This window comes from Phasianus colchicus, chromosome 5, assembly GCF_987193195.1.
Source record: "Phasianus colchicus chromosome 5, bPhaCol1.hap1.1, whole genome shotgun sequence".
NCBI classification, from domain to species: Eukaryota; Metazoa; Chordata; class Aves; order Galliformes; family Phasianidae; genus Phasianus; species Phasianus colchicus.
In genome coordinates this window covers 18,470,678-18,487,687 of record NC_143440.1, presented here as the reverse complement: position 1 = coordinate 18,487,687, position 17,010 = coordinate 18,470,678, and the positions used below count along the sequence as shown (strand labels likewise).

The 17,010-nt window shown below is 43.1% G+C and overlaps 1 long non-coding RNA gene across 6 annotated transcripts in view; it reads right to left on the bottom strand.

The window, feature by feature from the left end:
* Positions 1-1,444: 1,444 nt before the first annotated feature.
* The window catches only part of LOC116229084 (uncharacterized), a 272,134-nt gene continuing 256,568 nt past the window's right edge, over positions 1,445-17,010 (bottom strand). Inside the window, exons 6-7 of one of the 6 annotated variants that reach the window (XR_016466795.1) lie at positions 10,501-10,632; positions 8,456-9,763 (exon numbers count right to left, since the gene is read on the bottom strand). This is a non-coding gene — a long non-coding RNA (uncharacterized LOC116229084). The other 5 variants (XR_016466798.1, XR_016466793.1, XR_016466794.1 and 2 more) reach the window with 5 other exon arrangements.

Sequence of the window (17,010 nt, the reverse complement as noted above, 5' to 3'; positions counted from 1 at the left end):
ATTAAAGCAAAAAACCTGAATAAAACATGAATGTCTGTTTTGATTAACAGCTAAATCAGAGATGCTTTGTTTCCAAAGAATAAGGTTCTCTATGGTGCTAGCATTGTCTTGGCCTACGAAGAACTGCTAAGGAGTCTGCTGTTCCCTGTGCTGAAGGGTCCCCAATCTCTCAGGAAAGGGTAAGGCTCTGCCAGCACGTCTTGCCTCCATCCACCTGATGATAACAGGCACGCTGCTAAAAACAGAGGGTATAACCCTGGGATCCCCTCGTGAAAGTCACATTGGGCTACAAAAACACATGGATGGATGCAGGGAGGTTGGGATCCTCTGTCAGAGGATTGTTTCTGGGAAGCGGTAGGACATTCAAAAGCAAGACTTCAGACACTCGAAGGGAAACAAACACAAAAAAAGATACTTAGTCCCAACCTGAAATACTGAGTTAGCCACGCACAAGCTTCTGTTGTGTGCCTTGTACCACAACACAAGTGCTAATTGCAGCAGGTCTTGAAACACACAGGCAATTTCCTAGAACACTGCACTGGGAAGGGAAGGATCTGGAAAAGGGGAATGGCTGCATTTTTGTTCGGAAACCCTCACCTTATCTCTCCTCTCCGAAATCCGTGTATAGTTAGAGCACGTTTAGTCCAGCACCCAAGCATTTCATCAAATCCCAGCTTTGGCTTTGAATTCAGACTGGGGCCGGAACCGTTTATTGAAGCTGAATCCCAGCAAAACAGCAGCATAACAACGGGAAAACTGTCTCAAGAAATACCAAGAATATTTTTTCCTACTTCTGGAGCAACCCAGTGATGTAATACAATGGTTTTCAGTGATGGAAATGGGGCTGGATTTCAAATGATTTAGAAGCTCATTCAATAAAAGACTGAAACATATGCTTAAGTCAAAACATATAAGTACGTCAGAATTACTCATGCTCAAAAATAAAATACATGTTGCTGAGCTGAAGCCTAAGGGTACGGTTTGAAGCTAAGGCTAAACTCATCTAGAGAGTGGTGTTGCTGGAAGTGATTGGTCCTCTCCTGGTTTTCTTCCCTGCAATGGCTCGTGCTGCAGTGAGAAAAATGCTATTTGTACAACAGCAAATTGGAAGCAACACTGGTCTCAGTTAATACTGAGAGTCAGCGGAAAAGCGCTGGAGTCAATTTCTGTACTAACATGAAGACCATGTTGGATTTCATGAGCTGCAGCCTGCTAGAGAATGAATAAAGGGGAACAAGTATTTTCATTAGGTTTAATATGTTGTACCCATCAGATTGCAGTCACTCATCGACAGTCCAGCTTTTGACACACGGCCTCATTTATCCTTGCTCCTGCACACACCCAGCTCTGCTCTGCTGGCATTGGGAGCTCCTGAGCTCCTGTAGGGTTTTTTTTTTTTTTGGGGGGGGGGGTGGGAGGGGGAGGGCGGGGGTGGAGGTTGGAATTAGCCCGATTTGAACAACTGGGCCAAGGAACATTGAGCGGTAAAATAAAGTCCTGATGACATATTTGAACTCTTGTAGACCATGGGTTATCTGATCTGCAAGGTCACTGCTATTCTCTGGGAAAGTCTGAAAGAATCTGCTCTCGTTTCAAGCTTAAAGGGCCCTTCTTGACAATGTGAGGATGCAGAATCACTTTGTCTGAAGTATATGCATAGATAAATGTTCCAGAGTATTCCACCTGTATGTTTTTTCTTTCCTTTGGATTTGGAAGTTCGTCAAAGGCAGACAGGGTAGAGTTCATTTTAATAAAGAGAAAGAAAAATTGACTCCGATAGGACTAGCAAAACCAAATGAAATGCAGAAAGGAAAACTGTAATGTAGAAGTGAGAAACCTAAAAAGAACTTTAAAATTCCTCTTAATAATAATTTAAGCTGCCAGCAGCAGCAGAAATCAGGAATTATATTTCAGACACGACTTATGCCAGGCATGTCTTAAAGAAGAAAGACAAAGACAAATTTGTAATGCCTGAATAGACCGTCCCTGGGAATAAGATGTGCAGGATTAGGCCCTGGGAAGCCAAGCATCTTTTCCACTGTTCTGTCTGTAAAAGAGTGGAATGATGGCCCTTGGTTTTAGTGACTCTAACAGATGGAGCTGGGGAAGCAGTAGGAAAATAACATCATTAAAACTTTTGTCTTTCTGTATTTATGAAAAGTCAGGTTTATGCCTTGCTCAAAATGTTTGAGGCTATTACATTACAAAGATTTGGTATTAATATGATTAGGTTAACAGTATTTTTTCTGTAATATGCATCATAAAGTCCTGTCAGAATGAAATTCAATGCTAAAAACATCAAATAATAACTTTCACAGACCATTAATGCTTAAGGCTCCAGCGTGGGAGTTTATTACAAAGGGACCCTGAAATGCTTCTAGCTCTTACATCAGAATATACTTTAAGTTAGAAGTATTTTCCCCCCAGGCTTTGTTTGCTCCAATATGATGTAAGCTCTTGCTCTGACTGTTACGTTGGTAAACAGACCGGCTTAGCTTTGTGGCTGGATTCTTGCAGTAAAGCCAGGATCCTGGAGGAGGGATTGGAGAGGTTGTTCCCATCCTCCCGCAGGGATCTGAATGCACAAATTCTCGGCCACTTTAACCTTACTGTCTGTGGCAGGAGATTGCCCCATCTTTTCCAGACCCTCCATTGCCTGCAGTGGTGGTGCTGTGCAGCAGGATGAGAGGCGGTGTCCCTCGCTGGTGTCCCTCGTGCCACCACGTGTACTGCTGGGAGAGGAGATCATTCATGCCCTCCCCTCAGGGACTGCAAGTTTCATGTCCTTAAGGAACACGTAATTCACGCATACAATGCTGTGCGCTACTGATGCCATTCAGATCTCTTATCCCCCTGTAGGAACATGGCTTTGAATCCATTTATTTGACCCCAGGTAGGTGTTAGACTATCTTGCGATTTTCTCCTTGCAATGATCTTATCTTGATGTAAGTCCACGGGTATCCCGAAGATATTTCAGAGCAGGAAGGATTTAGGGCAAAGAAGTTAGACAGACTGATAGCAAAATGGGCGCTTTGGTAGGAATGCCTATTGTTCTCCTTCAATAAAAAGTGTATGATTAATCACCAGGCTGATTACATTATTCTTTAATTAAGATCATAAGTGCTGAAGAACTGGGACTTCGGTGTAGTTTTCCTTTGTTATCTCTTCACTATGGCTCTGCAAGTGTGACTTTTATAAACATTTCATCTGCCTAGGTCCATAATTTGTATTGGACATAAAAGGTCTTGCATTGATTTCCCCTTACTACAAATGTTTGCACCCCTCTAACGGGACCTGAAGTCACATTCTTCCTTGCTAGTGCTTCCACAGCTGGATCCATTTTAATGAAAAGCAAAAATGTGGGTGAAAATGTGTTGATTTCATTTATATAAAAAAGTTACCTTCCTTTACCCTGGACTTGTTCCATAGGTTTCCCCGGAGATTTCATACAGACACTCGTGGGAACTTTCACAGAAAGCTGCTGATGCAGCCTGGGCAGCTGTCACCAGTGGCTTATGAACACTTTCCTCCTGAGGAATTTGTTCTAAACATATCCAAATCCTACATTGGATCCAGTCCTCAGTAACTGGGATGCTGCTGTAGCGAGTGCATCAGTGCTGAAATCCACCTGAAATCTAAGCTGAAGCACTTTCATAAGCCATTCTCTGCCTGGCAAGAGCCAGCCCCCAGCCAGAACAGGCTGAGACCTTTGATGCTATCAGTCTGGAGATAAGGAGTAGAGCGGCCAGGCCAGCTGTTGGCTCTAACTGCATGCCTGGTAGCCAGCCCTTAAGGCTCCTCACAATGCTCTCAGGAAACGCCACTTTTTAACATTTAGTTCAAGTGCAGACAGGCATTGGAGTTGGGTAAGGATGAGGCCACCGGTCTGTTACACCACTTTGGGGTCAAGTTTAGTATATGGTCTCTGCCAGATTTCAGCCACACTGTCCAGGTACTTGAATAGAAATGCCACTCAGACACAGGCAGTGGTGATCCCGTGCTTCTTTTCACTCAGAAAACTGGCTCCTGGCCTCAGGTTGGATCTTTCCTGCTCTTCCAGCAAGGGAAGCCGACACATTTAACATGCCCTTTGCATGCACCATCCCAGCTCTTCTTTGGAAGTCCTCTGCCCCCTTGCTCCAGCTGGCTGAGCCTCACGCATGGTGGTTATCTCATCTCAGCTAAGTGTTTCAGATGCAACTGCAATATGGGTATGCAGTTTCAGACTGGTTAAATAATACATAATAATAGTAATGATAGCGATAACAATACCTGATGTTATAGACAAGAAAAATAAAACTATTGTCTCAAAATGTACCCGACAAGCGATACAACGGTGTTACATACTTGGAAGAGGGGGCATGGAAATTACTTCACACGTTTTCCTCCCATGAGCCTTGTCTAGCCTGCAGCTTACATCGGGGAGACAGAAGCATCTGCCTGAGAAATGTGGCATGAGCTCAGGTCGGGGCAACAGGCTGCCTCCCACACAGCCCATTCAAAACGACAGCACTATCAGATGGAAAGAGGTTACAGCATAGCGTGCTGTATCAGTCTGTTAAGTATCTTTGCAATGGTTTCCCACAGCACTTTGCAGCTTGTTTAACGTATCATGATTAACCAGTAGGCTCTGCAAGAATGTCTTACAATCACTGGAAATACAAGAAGCAACCTCAAGGACCACAGCAGAGGACAAACATAACAATGGACAGTAAGCCTGTATTTATTGCCTCCCCTGAAAGATCTCCACAACTGCCTGAGTTTTAAAGTACTGAAAGTTTATTCCAAATATTTTTGTTTGAGACCCTTCAGCAGCAGAAATGTTGATTATTGACTGTGTCAGATGGAACGTTGCAAAGCCACAAGTTTTCTCACTGAGCACAAAATGATCAGTTCTCCGGCTGATTCTGAGGGAAAAAAAAAAGATTTGATCATGAGCTGAGTGTAGCGAGATCTTTCAGTTAAGTCTTTCTTCAGATACGACAACTGGCAAATGTCTTCTCTGGTGCACCAACTGGCAAGAAAGTCAAAAAGAGAAAACCAGCATTTTTTATTATGCTTTTCACCTCCTTCTCACCGTGCATCTTTGCTCAGTTGCTTTTTGGCGGAGTTTGGCAATTGCTAATGGATTCGCCACCCTTGCAAGTGAGAAAGTTTCTCACCCTGTTATCGAGATCAATGGTTTCCTCCAGTTCTAATTGCAAAACACTTTCTTTATCATGAAAATCTGAAATTTCCATAAATAGCTTTCCCAAGGGCTAAGTAAGTGCTAAACAAAAACAAAAACAAAGGGAGAGGAAATACAATGAAAATAAATAACTTGAATGCAAAGCCATATCAAAGCCTGGATTGTTTCAGGAGCAGAGTTTGGGAGGCACTGAGCACCTTGAGAGCTGATCTGGGCACTGATAAAGCTCAGCTTGGAAGTGCCAAAGCATCCTACAGGCCCTCTCAAAACAGCCTGTCAGCTTTTCTTCTCTGGTCAGCCTGTGACAAAGTCCAAAGCTGATTCAACGCGATATTAAACCACAGGTTTTAGTTGTAGAGATGAAGGAAGGACAAACTGGCAGATGACAGATAGCAAAAGTATATATGAGGTGAAATTTCTCGGTACTTAAATGCTGGTAAACTAAGTGGTGCCTTTCCACAACTTAACTCCCCCAGATCCAAAATAGTTTACTGCACAGGTCTCTGTCATGCCATAGAAACCTGACATGCGGTATGTCAGCAGTGAAGTAATATTGACAGACAAATACGGCTATTGTATTCATAAACGCTTGCTTTACAAAGCTAAGCACGTTGTAGCAAAATATCCTTAATGCTAGCATGATAGACTGCAATGTAATCATTGTCCTGGGTGAATTGAGAACACAAACAAAAATAGATTAGCTAACAACTAAATTGTATTTATCTTGCTTGACAGGGCTGGTTCAGTGATGAGTCATTCTCAGATCTAATACCACCGCCATCTCCAGTGTTGTTGGTAATTGTTACTGCTGAGAGAAAAGGCTCTGGCAGTCTGAAGAAGCAAAGGAATACTAGTTTGCCTGGCGTGGGAGAGCTGGCATTTGCTCGCCTGAGCCCCAGCAGAGGCAACACACCAATTAGCTGTGTACTTCCTTGAGCCGTGCAGCTGGGGCCATGGCAGATCTCATGGGACTTTTAGGAGGGCAGAGTTGTTCTTCCAAGCAGGACTGTGGCTGAGGGCCTGACATGTCTCCCACATAAGCTGCCGCATCTGCGTGCTGCTGCTGCTGCACATCCTGCCCCAGTGCAGGCAGGGGCAGGAAGAGCCACGACCTGGTTGGGCCCACGAGCTGCCACGTGAGCTCTGAGAAGCCCTGGGACACAGCCAAGGTGATATGCTTACATGGTGAGGAGGAAACGCTCAGTGAGCTTCTTTGGGGATTAGCAGGATTCTGCACTTCTGACAGAGAGTAATTATCTTTTTGAAAACAATTGTCAGCTTAATTTTAAATAACAAAACTTTGCAAGGAGGTAGTCAGGTTCCAGGTGGAAACGTTCAAGGGAAAACAAATATTCACAGCAAGAATGGGCATGAAAAAGATTGGGCTTGATGTTGATCGAGTTCACATCTGCTTGATGGCCCAGCCCAAAGAGTGGAGGGGCAGCTCAGCCAAACTCAATGAGATGGCACGGCCGCCAGCCTGGCATGGGTGAGACCAAACCCCAGATCGCTATCGTTTTGTGGTTTTCCTTTTTGCCTATCGACAGGGAGGAAACGTGAAAGCCATCAACTGTTTTGCAAAACAAAACACCCTTCCTAGGGCTGGCAGAGGCTGCCTGCCCAGGACTGCTGCAGGACATGGCCACAGAGCCCTGCAGGCCGCGACTCAGGCCGGAGCGGGCACCGCGTGGCCTTGGGTTAGTTGTTGCCAGAGCAAATTGGCCTCGTGGCTCCTGCACAGAGCCAGCCGGCTGCGTGCAACACCAGCACTCAGCCAGGCATGAAAATATAAAATGAGAGAATAAGTTAAACCACCACATTCTTTGGGGAGACGTTAATGGGTGACAGTTATCCCATACCACCCCGGCTTCTGTTCTTTCATCAGGATCAATTACTTAGTTTTTCTTTGTGTGCACGATGATGCTTTCATGAAAAACAAGCCTATGGAAATACTGAATACCAGTAGGTCAGAAGAAGTGAAGGATGCAAAACTGCAGTTTTCCCATGGCCTGAAAATGACTCCCTCCCTGGCTTAGGGCAGCCACAGGTATGCTGTTAATTTTAAGTCCTCTTGCCAGAAGGCTATAAAATGTCTTTTCATCTTATGTTACATAAGTATCCAACAAATAAGAAGACTGTTATTACAAAGGCAACCACACTGAAAAAAGGTTTCATTTACTCTGAAAACCTGCATTAAAGACTTCTGATGTCTCTATGTAACGTTTAGGTTGCTGAGCACTTGGAGAGGAAAATTCATCGAATTCTTTTTAAAAAAGAAAAAGTAACTTAACAAGAAACTGGGATGCTATTAGGAACCACGTGATTGATCTTTCAGTTAAACGTTATGATAATGTGCTCTCAAAAGATGAATTTCCTTAGACTTCCAGCATATCAGACAGATTTCTGGAAAGCTATTTAGCACCAAATGACAATCAAGCATTCTAGAGATCATTCTGAACTGAACAGAGTATACACCCATATGTCATAGAAGTGAAAACTGTGAGGTGCTAAGTACATCTTAAGATGTGAAAACACAACCTAGGCTGAGGATGCTCAGGAATTGAGAGAAAGTGCTCAGAAGACATAGGAAGGGTCCTTATACATTTAGTGGTCAAATAATTTTGCTTGGCTTCATTGGTTGCTGAATAATTGCTTTGTATTTTCATATGATTTTCTCCAGGAAAATAAAATGTGATTCTGTGGAAGTAAGATGAAGACATCGTGATAGTGAGGCACAGGAGGATGCCTCTGCGAAGGGGATTCAGCGGGCATTCAACACTCCTCTTAGCAATTAAGGAGTTTTTCCTGAAGTTGTTTAGTTGTATTAAGTCCTTCAACATCTCCACAGGCTGAGAGGAATTGCATATATTTAAGATACGCTCTAAGTCAGTTAACTTCCAGGCAGTAAGAATCCTCACCTGCTCATTTCACAGGGAAAAAAAATCCCACAACAATAGAAAAGAGCATGTGCGTGTTGACATCCTGCTTGTGAACCAATATTGTCACAAGCAAGAGGCTGGGAAAGAGCAGACCAATTAATGAATGTGAACTGACTTACACGAAGCTAAAATTAGGTACAATATCCTGTCTGAAGTAATTACAATTAACTAAATAAATACACCTTCTCAGCTAATTATTTTTGTAATACCCTTGTGCCTAGAGGCCACATTCGAGACTGAGAGCCATCTGCACTAAGTGCTGCATGCACATCCAGTGAAGACACAGCCCAGCATTGAACAGCTTGCTGTTCATATAGAGGAAAAAGACTAGAGAACAAAATCATTCTTTATTATCTATGTTACAGAAACAGACCTAGAGAAATTGAATCATCTTGCCCAACACCGTATAAGAATTATTTGGCAGGACTCAGAGGCAAAGAGAGAAGACAGGTACCCAATGTATTCTCTAGCACAATGTCTTTTACCAGATGACTGTTGTTCCTCTACACTGCATTCATTCTTTTTCAAATGCAGCACAGCATGTCATAGCTAGAGTTTTGATTTGATTTCCCCTGGCTCCATGCATCTCACCTGTGTGAAACACAGCTATTCTGTAATGATGAATGATGTCTCACTTGCAAAAATTCAAAGCCTCAAGCTTACATGTCCATGAACATCCAGTTTCTGTTGGCTGCTTTCAATTGGTTGAGTTCACATGTCCTTCCTCAAACCTAGAAATACATTAGACCTCCTTTTTGTACTAATGGAAATCAGCTATATAGAGAAAACCTTTAAAGTATAATGGCAAGGGGAGTAAATGTGTTATATATATCCAGAAATAGCCTGTTCTTTCAGGCTAAAGTAGCTGTCCAGTATAGCCTCATCCCTTGGAAATAAGCCTCAAAAACTTACTTTTCTAGCAAACGCTTTGTCTTCAACAACTAAGCCACTGTTGTCACCATCAGCGTTCCCTGAATAGTTTACACCACATACTTGCACATATAGGAAATAAAATCAAAGCAGAAATTGTGCTGCTTGCTGGCTCCTTCTGCCTGCTGAAGAAAAAAAGTTTAGACATTCACAGAAATACAGTGTGGCCGGCATGGGGTGACTTGACTGTGTTTTTAGAGACTTCCTACAGTGACATCACCCAGCGTTACAGTTCTAAAGCTTTGGCCTTTCCCTCCTCCAACACAAAGCAGCGCAGTGATGTGACTAGCGGACAGTTCTCATCGATGTTTCTTTTCTCTTTATCTGCTGAAAGCAAATCTCATAACAAGACCGAAAAACATGAGATTTTAAAGTGCTATTCCTACAACTTTACTAAAGAACTTCAAATTTATGTACCAGGCTTTGACAGATACACTCTACAGTCAATCAGCTGTACTTCTGGATTTGAGAAGGTTTGAAATTTTGGACCAAAATAAATGGTCTGTTCTTCTTGTAATCTTGACTGTGGAGTTAGTGTAATGAATCAGCAATGAAAATTTATTTTTCCAGCAGTCTAGCTATTAAATATGACTTTCTGTGAGTCCTTGAGGCTGCCCGGAGCTCCAACAAGTCAACCTCTGTGCCATCTTCCCAGCCATAAAATTGTTTTCTGCTTCTTTGCCAGGCTGAATGTTCTAGGAAAAGCCTAATGGACAAATTACAGATTGGTGTATAAAACAATTATTTTTCCTAAGTAGCCGCATGCCTGAAAGAAAATCTTTCTTTAGATAGCATGGGTGTATAATTTTAATTCATCCTTATTTCATAGTTCTGGAATATTTGTTTACCTGAAACCCTGCAGCTTTCAGAACTATACCGTGAATCAATGAAAGGTAATAGTGGCATTGGTGGCCTGAACATCTTCCTTCCTGAAATTTCCTGGCTGAAAGCTTGAAGAAAAAAAAAAAAAAAAAAGAGTCCTCTGTGTTTGATGAATGCAGGAACCAGGTTTGTAAGCATGGAAAGAGCCTTGAGAAACACAAGTGAGGTTTTGATCCCTGGCCCCGGTGTCATCCATCTTGGAAAGCTTTCTGTTTTTATTATTTTAAACAGGTCAGTAACAGTAAGATGGGAAACCATAGATTTGAAAACAGATGTCTCTGCAGTGCTTCATCAAAACATTGTATGATTTCAGAAGGAAATTTAATATTGGATGCCTTGCACATTACCTAGCCTGTTGGGGGATGTGAACCCCCTGCCTCCGAAACAGCAGCATCCCTATATCATCCATGCTGCTCTGCCCCTGGCCAGCTCATCTCACAGAGGCTGGATAGGGCTCCAAGGACCCTAATCTAGCTGCAGGTGTCTCTGTTCATTGCAGGGGAGATGGGCTAGTTGACTTTAAAACTTCCTTCTAAAACGATTCTATGGCTCATCACATACCTCCAGCACTCAGCTCTTGCAGGTTGGGGCTGTGGGTCTCCACTTCACTGCCTTCCACAGGGCACAGCTTTTGGTCCCCAACACCATTGCATCTGGGGTATGGCTCAGTAGCTGTTTTTTTGTCTCCTGCACCTGTGGATGGTGGAAGCATGCTCTGTGCCCTCTGCAGCACTGCATGCCGACGCTCTGTCTCTATGAAAGTAATTCAGGAGGAACAACAAAGACTTCTTCGGAGAACTTCCTTGCAGAGAAGGTTGTGATCGTCTTGCCAGCTCTCAAAATTAAAGCTGTGTTTCAGTCAAAAATGCCTATTCAGACTGACATCAAAGGGAAAAACGTGAGCAGGTCAAGGAGTTTAATTTCCACAGCACTCATGATTCACACGCAGGGCTTGGTAATGACTTACTGCCCACTGGCAAAAGAAAGCTGTGAATGAAGAGAGAAGCGAGGCAGGCAAACGGCACGGTGCCACCTTCAGCCAGCAGTGCTGTGCTGTGGCCCAGCTCTTCAGCCCAGCAGCAGCCTTTGTGGGGGTAGCAAAGATGCCCCTACCCAAGGATGTCACCCCAAGTGCCACCCAGCATGCTGATGCCTGCACCCCCTGTCACTCTCCAGAGAGCAGGCTCCTTTCAGACACCTCAAGCCAGGAACATTTGGGCCCTTCTGAAAAGCTGGTTCTCAGGCTATGCATCTCAAATCCTGCTCTCATACCAGCATTTAAATAGATATTTCCAGTTAAGGTGAAGGACCTGTGTCTCAAGGTATGAAGGCAGGAGGTACGTAAGCCTTTTAACAGCGTCTGTATGTTCTCCTACTACTCCTTATTTGCTTTTCTCATGGGACGATCCAACAAGGCATTACAGGCTGTTGATAAATAGATTTTCAGCCCATTTCGCTTAACCATTACTGCATTTCCATATCAAAGAATTTACGTTTGGCATGCCTAAGCCTATTTTATTTGTAATCTTTTCTCAAATGAGAAGTTTGGAATGTTTTTTCATTATGTGTTTCATCTGCAACGTACTGCCTTGGTGTTATTTTTGAGATGAGATCTTTTACTCTACCCCGAGTCATTCTACAACTTGTTGGCTTTTATTTATTCTGGCCTCCCGATCTAACAGAATTTCTGTGTTGAAACTTGTTGCTATTTTTTTCCAGGGATACACCGTACGATGTTAAGCCTGTGCTGTGTATCAAAGTGCAAATATAAACTAGTTGATAGTCTCTGGTCACACCCTGGTAGGTGTGGCAGTTGGGAATTTTTTGCTTTCTGGCTGGAGATCAGAATGTGCTTAGCATGGTTCCCCATCCAGCATCTTGGTCGGGAGGGGACTGGCTGCCTTTCGTATGCATGTTGTTTGAAGGGTTGGGAGCCACATAGTTGTACTGCTTCCAAAAGCAGATTTTTACTTGTTTGGCTATATTTAGAGCTGCAATCGGGAGATCTGAGGGTATGATAATCCATTGCCTCACTGAATTTCTCCTTCCTCTCATTCTCTCTCCCTGTCACTTTGCAGGAGAGAGGATGGACCAGCACAGCTCCAGTATCAGCCTGCGGCATGGTGCAGAGCTGCACTACTCCAAGAGAAACTCCAAGGAGGAAGTGTGACTCAGAGAGCTGCAATTCCTTCCATGGTTCCTCCTTGTTCCAGCCAGGGAAGTAACTTACTTCAGTATTTGTGCTGCTAGAGTACGGCTTGCTTCCGCCCCCCTGCTTGCTAGCCCCAGCTTGCAGAACTCAGACAGGGAATGATCTGAGCCAGAACTTGCAAAAAGGGGTTTGCCTCCTTCTGCTCCTTGGTTGCCCATGTGAGACAGGGGCACTCCTGCCCTAGGTGAGGTTTCACTGCAAGCAGTCACCTCAAACCCACCCACCTAAACTGGCCTTCCAATCATTCTGCAGAGATGCACACTGCTGGATGTCCTGTCAGGCATCTTTTACATTAACATCATGACCAGCACACTAACTGTGAGACAACTTTATGCTGTTTTTTCCTACCTAGATCGTCCACTTTCCTGCTTCATTTTCATAATCTTTCAAACAATTAGACAATCCCTATCAGGTTAATGCACAGCTCATTCACACTTCTGAATTGCCTCTCAGATAATCAATTTCCCACTGACTTATTTTCCATCATAATTATTCATCATTATACTCAGAGACTGGCAAAGGATTTGCAGGCAATAATTCTTCTGCCAAAACAGAAACACTGATAAGAGTATTTGTAGGGAAATGTTCATAATCACTATTCCTTCATTTGGAGTGCAATTGTAAGGCCCAAGAACACCAACTGGTATACGACTTAGCTGCAAATGATACAAAGGACTCTTCACTGCCTCACATATTGCTTAGCAGCAACATACTTTGGAAAACTATATGAAGTTCACAGCTTTTTTTCTCCTCCATATATGCCTCTTCATGTAGAAATACTGCACCACAGTACAAGGAGACCTTTCACTGGGGACACTTTAAAGAGGTCCTGATATGACAGTCAAGTGTTGTGTTAACTGAGACAGTAGAAGATATGAATACCTAAGCAATGCACAGGTCTGAAAACTAAAAAGACTCAGAAAAAACAAGCAAGGACAAAAGTCATCCATATGCACATCAACTAGGTGGTCCAGGTAGGAATAAAATCACCATACTTTGTTGCTATACCATTCAAGGTTACCAGGGAGAAGTTTTCAGGAAGTATTTTGCAGTTAAAAAAGAATAAGAATCAACTTGAGAAAATAGGCCCGTTCCTCACGTGGTGTTCAGCAGCACAGAAATGCACACACTCATATGCACAATCATACTTCCTGTCTGAGTGTTAGAAGTCTCAAAAATAGCCTCTGGAAGAAGATTCAGGCTATTGGACCAGTTTGTGCTTTCAGTGAAGTGGACTGAACATAGGTCTGAATCCCACTTTACGTGCAATTTTGTGTACCAACATGTATAAGGCTCATCCTTGTGTTAGCTTTGAATGGCATCAGTGCTAATTCAGCTGTCTACCTGGCAAACATCTAGAGAGACACACACAGAAAGACACACTACTCACTTGAGTCTTCACTCCTAGACTGGAAATAACTGATGTAAATGAAGCATGCAGTGCAAGTGTGCAAAAGTTACTTTCATTTTGCTTCAAAGCATTCAGGAATTCTAAATAAGCTTAGTTAAAATGATCAGTTGAACTTCTTTGATAGTGTTGTAAGAAATCCTTGTGTGGCTAATTCTTAAATGTCATCAGACAGCAGACCAATTGTGCTCGAGCGCACATTGTTACCCCAGGTAGCAGATAACTTCCTGTGTTGAAACGATGGCTTGAGAGAGATATACTTGCAGACAAGGAAATATCATCTTCCAGTCCTGCTGTGTCTTAAAGTGATCTATGAGAACTCTTTCTAGGTTGGTGCCTGTGTTCAGTCAAGGTATTAGATGCATTCAGGATGTATTGAACTCATACACCTTCTAAATTACTTGATACTTGGAGTTCACGCAGCTAGCTAATTCAGTCAGATGTGTAGTGCTAACAATAACCAAATACACTGAACTGCCAAGAACATTACTTGTCTGGCTATGGAAATAAATATGCTTAATAGTGCTTAATTATACACATATATGTGATGGGTACCTTCACTGCTTTCTATAGTTAAAATCCTGTTCCCAATGCTTAGTAATACAGAACAACACTTTTGAATTGGAGGAATACTTTGGAATAAAAAAAAAAAACATTTGTATTTCATGCTTTGGCACTCTGAACACATAATCCAAAAGTAGAACAGAACCTTCAGTGGATCAAATCACGCACAGAAGTATACTGAAAATAATTCCATAAAGTCAACTCACAGGACAACAGGATTGTCCCCAGTAAGTACTGCTTCAACAACATTGGCTGGGTGATTCACTGTGAACAATTCAGTGAAAATATCCATATTTTGTATAGCCTTCCTTTTTCTTTTCTCCATGTTCCTCTTTCTCTTCCTCATCTTCTTTTTAACTTTTTCTACCTTCCACGTTCTGATGCTGCACATGCAAGATTAAGAAACTAAATGAAAGCATACACAAGAAACAGATGAGAGCGCAGCTTGGCAGAACGAAACAAGCCATTACTGGGAGTACAGAAGATGGTAAAATATCAATAATCAGTATTGACATCCGACATTATTCTCAGAGAAAGGGTTTATTCCCTGCATTGTTTCAGATCCTGAGAATGCCTCTTGCCTTCCACATTGTCAAATACAGCCCAAATAAAGCACAGCTAAAAAAAAAAAAAAAAAATTCTTCTCTAAATAGGATTTAATACTGCACCCATCACCACAGTATCTGAGAGCAAGATATTCTATTGCGGACGTGGTGCAAAGTTCATGGAATATCAAGTGTTGGTAATCTGTGCTCTGAGCCTGTGAATGTACGTGCAAATGGATCAGATCCACAGCTGGCATCTGTCTGGCTCCAGATCTGGTCCAGTAAGTTTCTAAAGAGTAGTTCAAGACAAACCATTGAAAACTTCCAAAGAAAGTCCCAGAGCACATGACAGAAATGGCCAAGTGGGACAGCACAGTAGAAGAAAGAAATCCTGTGGGTTCATTTCTTTAAAGCATAGAAGTCATTAATCATTTCTATTCCTTTCCATTTGAAACAGCTGCCTGCCCACATTTGCTAAGTAACTGCTTTCCTAACCACACAGAAACTAGGCTGCGGGCCCCAGAACACTCATGCTTCCAGATATTTATTAATATTTCCTTCTTCCACTGTGTCAATGAGAGCACGTTAGCATCCTCAGCATCTGGTTTTAGTCGTGAAATAATATGTTAGTGTCTCCACACTTGGTGAATTCCTTCCAAAAATCCTTCTTAGTGCTTATCTTTCAGCTGAGGCTTCAGAAGCTCAAAAGCATGTCTTGAAAACCTCAGTGGCCTTCTACCTGCGATACAGGACAGCACTCTTTGTCAAGTTAGAAAATAATCTCTCTGATCACACTCATGTGTTTGTCTTCTCATAGAACTGAATTACACTTCCCACATAAGCCCTCGGCTTCAAAACGTCCGCTGTCATCCCTACAGGCTACTGCAATTAGTGAAATGCCAGCCAGCAGGTGGAGACGCATGAAAGCAATCTCAATTCATAGACAGGCTGCTTTGACATTTCATTCCCATAGCCCTGGCCAAGCACTAGAGCGGGCCAGAGCCAGAGAATATAGCTATTGGTTTCATGGAAAAGTTCAGAATTAAAATCTTGGCTGGCTGACAAACATGTGACAGAGCAGCTTCTCCAGCATGACTGCTGCACACAAAGCCGCACTGGCGAGCAGACCCGGCAGCACCTTTCATGTACAACACAGGGAGGGGAGCCCGCTGCTGCCTTCCTCCTGACCTCACCTCATTCACTCTGCTCAGCAGTGCCGAGCTGTCAGCATCAGCTGTGCCGAGCCACGCATGCCATGCCTTGTGTGTGCTCACATTTAGCCTTGTGCCAGGCGAGGGTGGGCTTTGGTAGCTCAGCACCCAGATGCGTTCTCACCTATTTGCTGTGAAAGTTCAGCCTGAGATGGGATGAAACAGCTTCGCTTCCTCTGTTCTGCTCCTAACTCCTCCCACCCAGCGCTTCCTCTTTCAGAGTGGAAACATCAATGTAATAGCTATTTCTGAAACATCCCTGCCAAAATCAGGAAGCACAGAGGAATACTTCAGTGAGAGGAAGGGGAAAGGTATCTCGCGAGTTATTTCGGGAGTAGGCAATTTGTTTACATCAGTTTGGGAGGAAAGCCGAGGCTAATCCTGCAGACCGGTCATTGTGTTTCCAGCTCAAGTCTCTCCATGCTTTAGGAACTGAACTCTCTATGCTTTTAGGGATATGGTTTAGTGGGCAGTACTGGTGGCACGTGGGTGGTTGGACTAGAGGATCTTAGAGGTCTTCTCTAACCTTAATGATTCTATGAGTTATAAGAAGCTGCAGAAGTGGGTCTGCAGAACACCACACATGAATGAATCGTCTTCAGTGGAAGTATGCCTGTGATGGCAGCTGTGCCTAAATGCCATGCTGAAATAAAACGTGTATAGAGATGCAGAAAGGAGACAGCGTAAAATTAATACAGCTTAGAATCTCAGCAAAAATCTACAAACATTTTGAATCATGTCAGTGTTTGAACACAGTGCACAAACAAACAGCATTCATCATGGAGATACTGAAAACAATGACTTGTTCTGCAGATTCAGACCCCTCAAGACTGTAATAATTTGTGGTGAGTTAGAGTTCCCTTGAATGAAAAAGATGCTTCAAACCTTGCAAAAAATAAACTTCAGTGCTACTAAGGGAATGCATTTTGCAGCTTTTCCACCCTTTTGGATTCTTCTCCTCCCCCTTCTACCTCTCTTCCACTCTTCTCCTTGGAGAGCAGAGTTTAACATGCCATTGAGGAGATAGCCTGCATGCAAAGTCCCTCAAACATAAACACACTTAAAGAACAGATTCATCACAGCATGCTTCCAAATGTAGAAACCACATTCCATCTGCACCCTTATCCAATG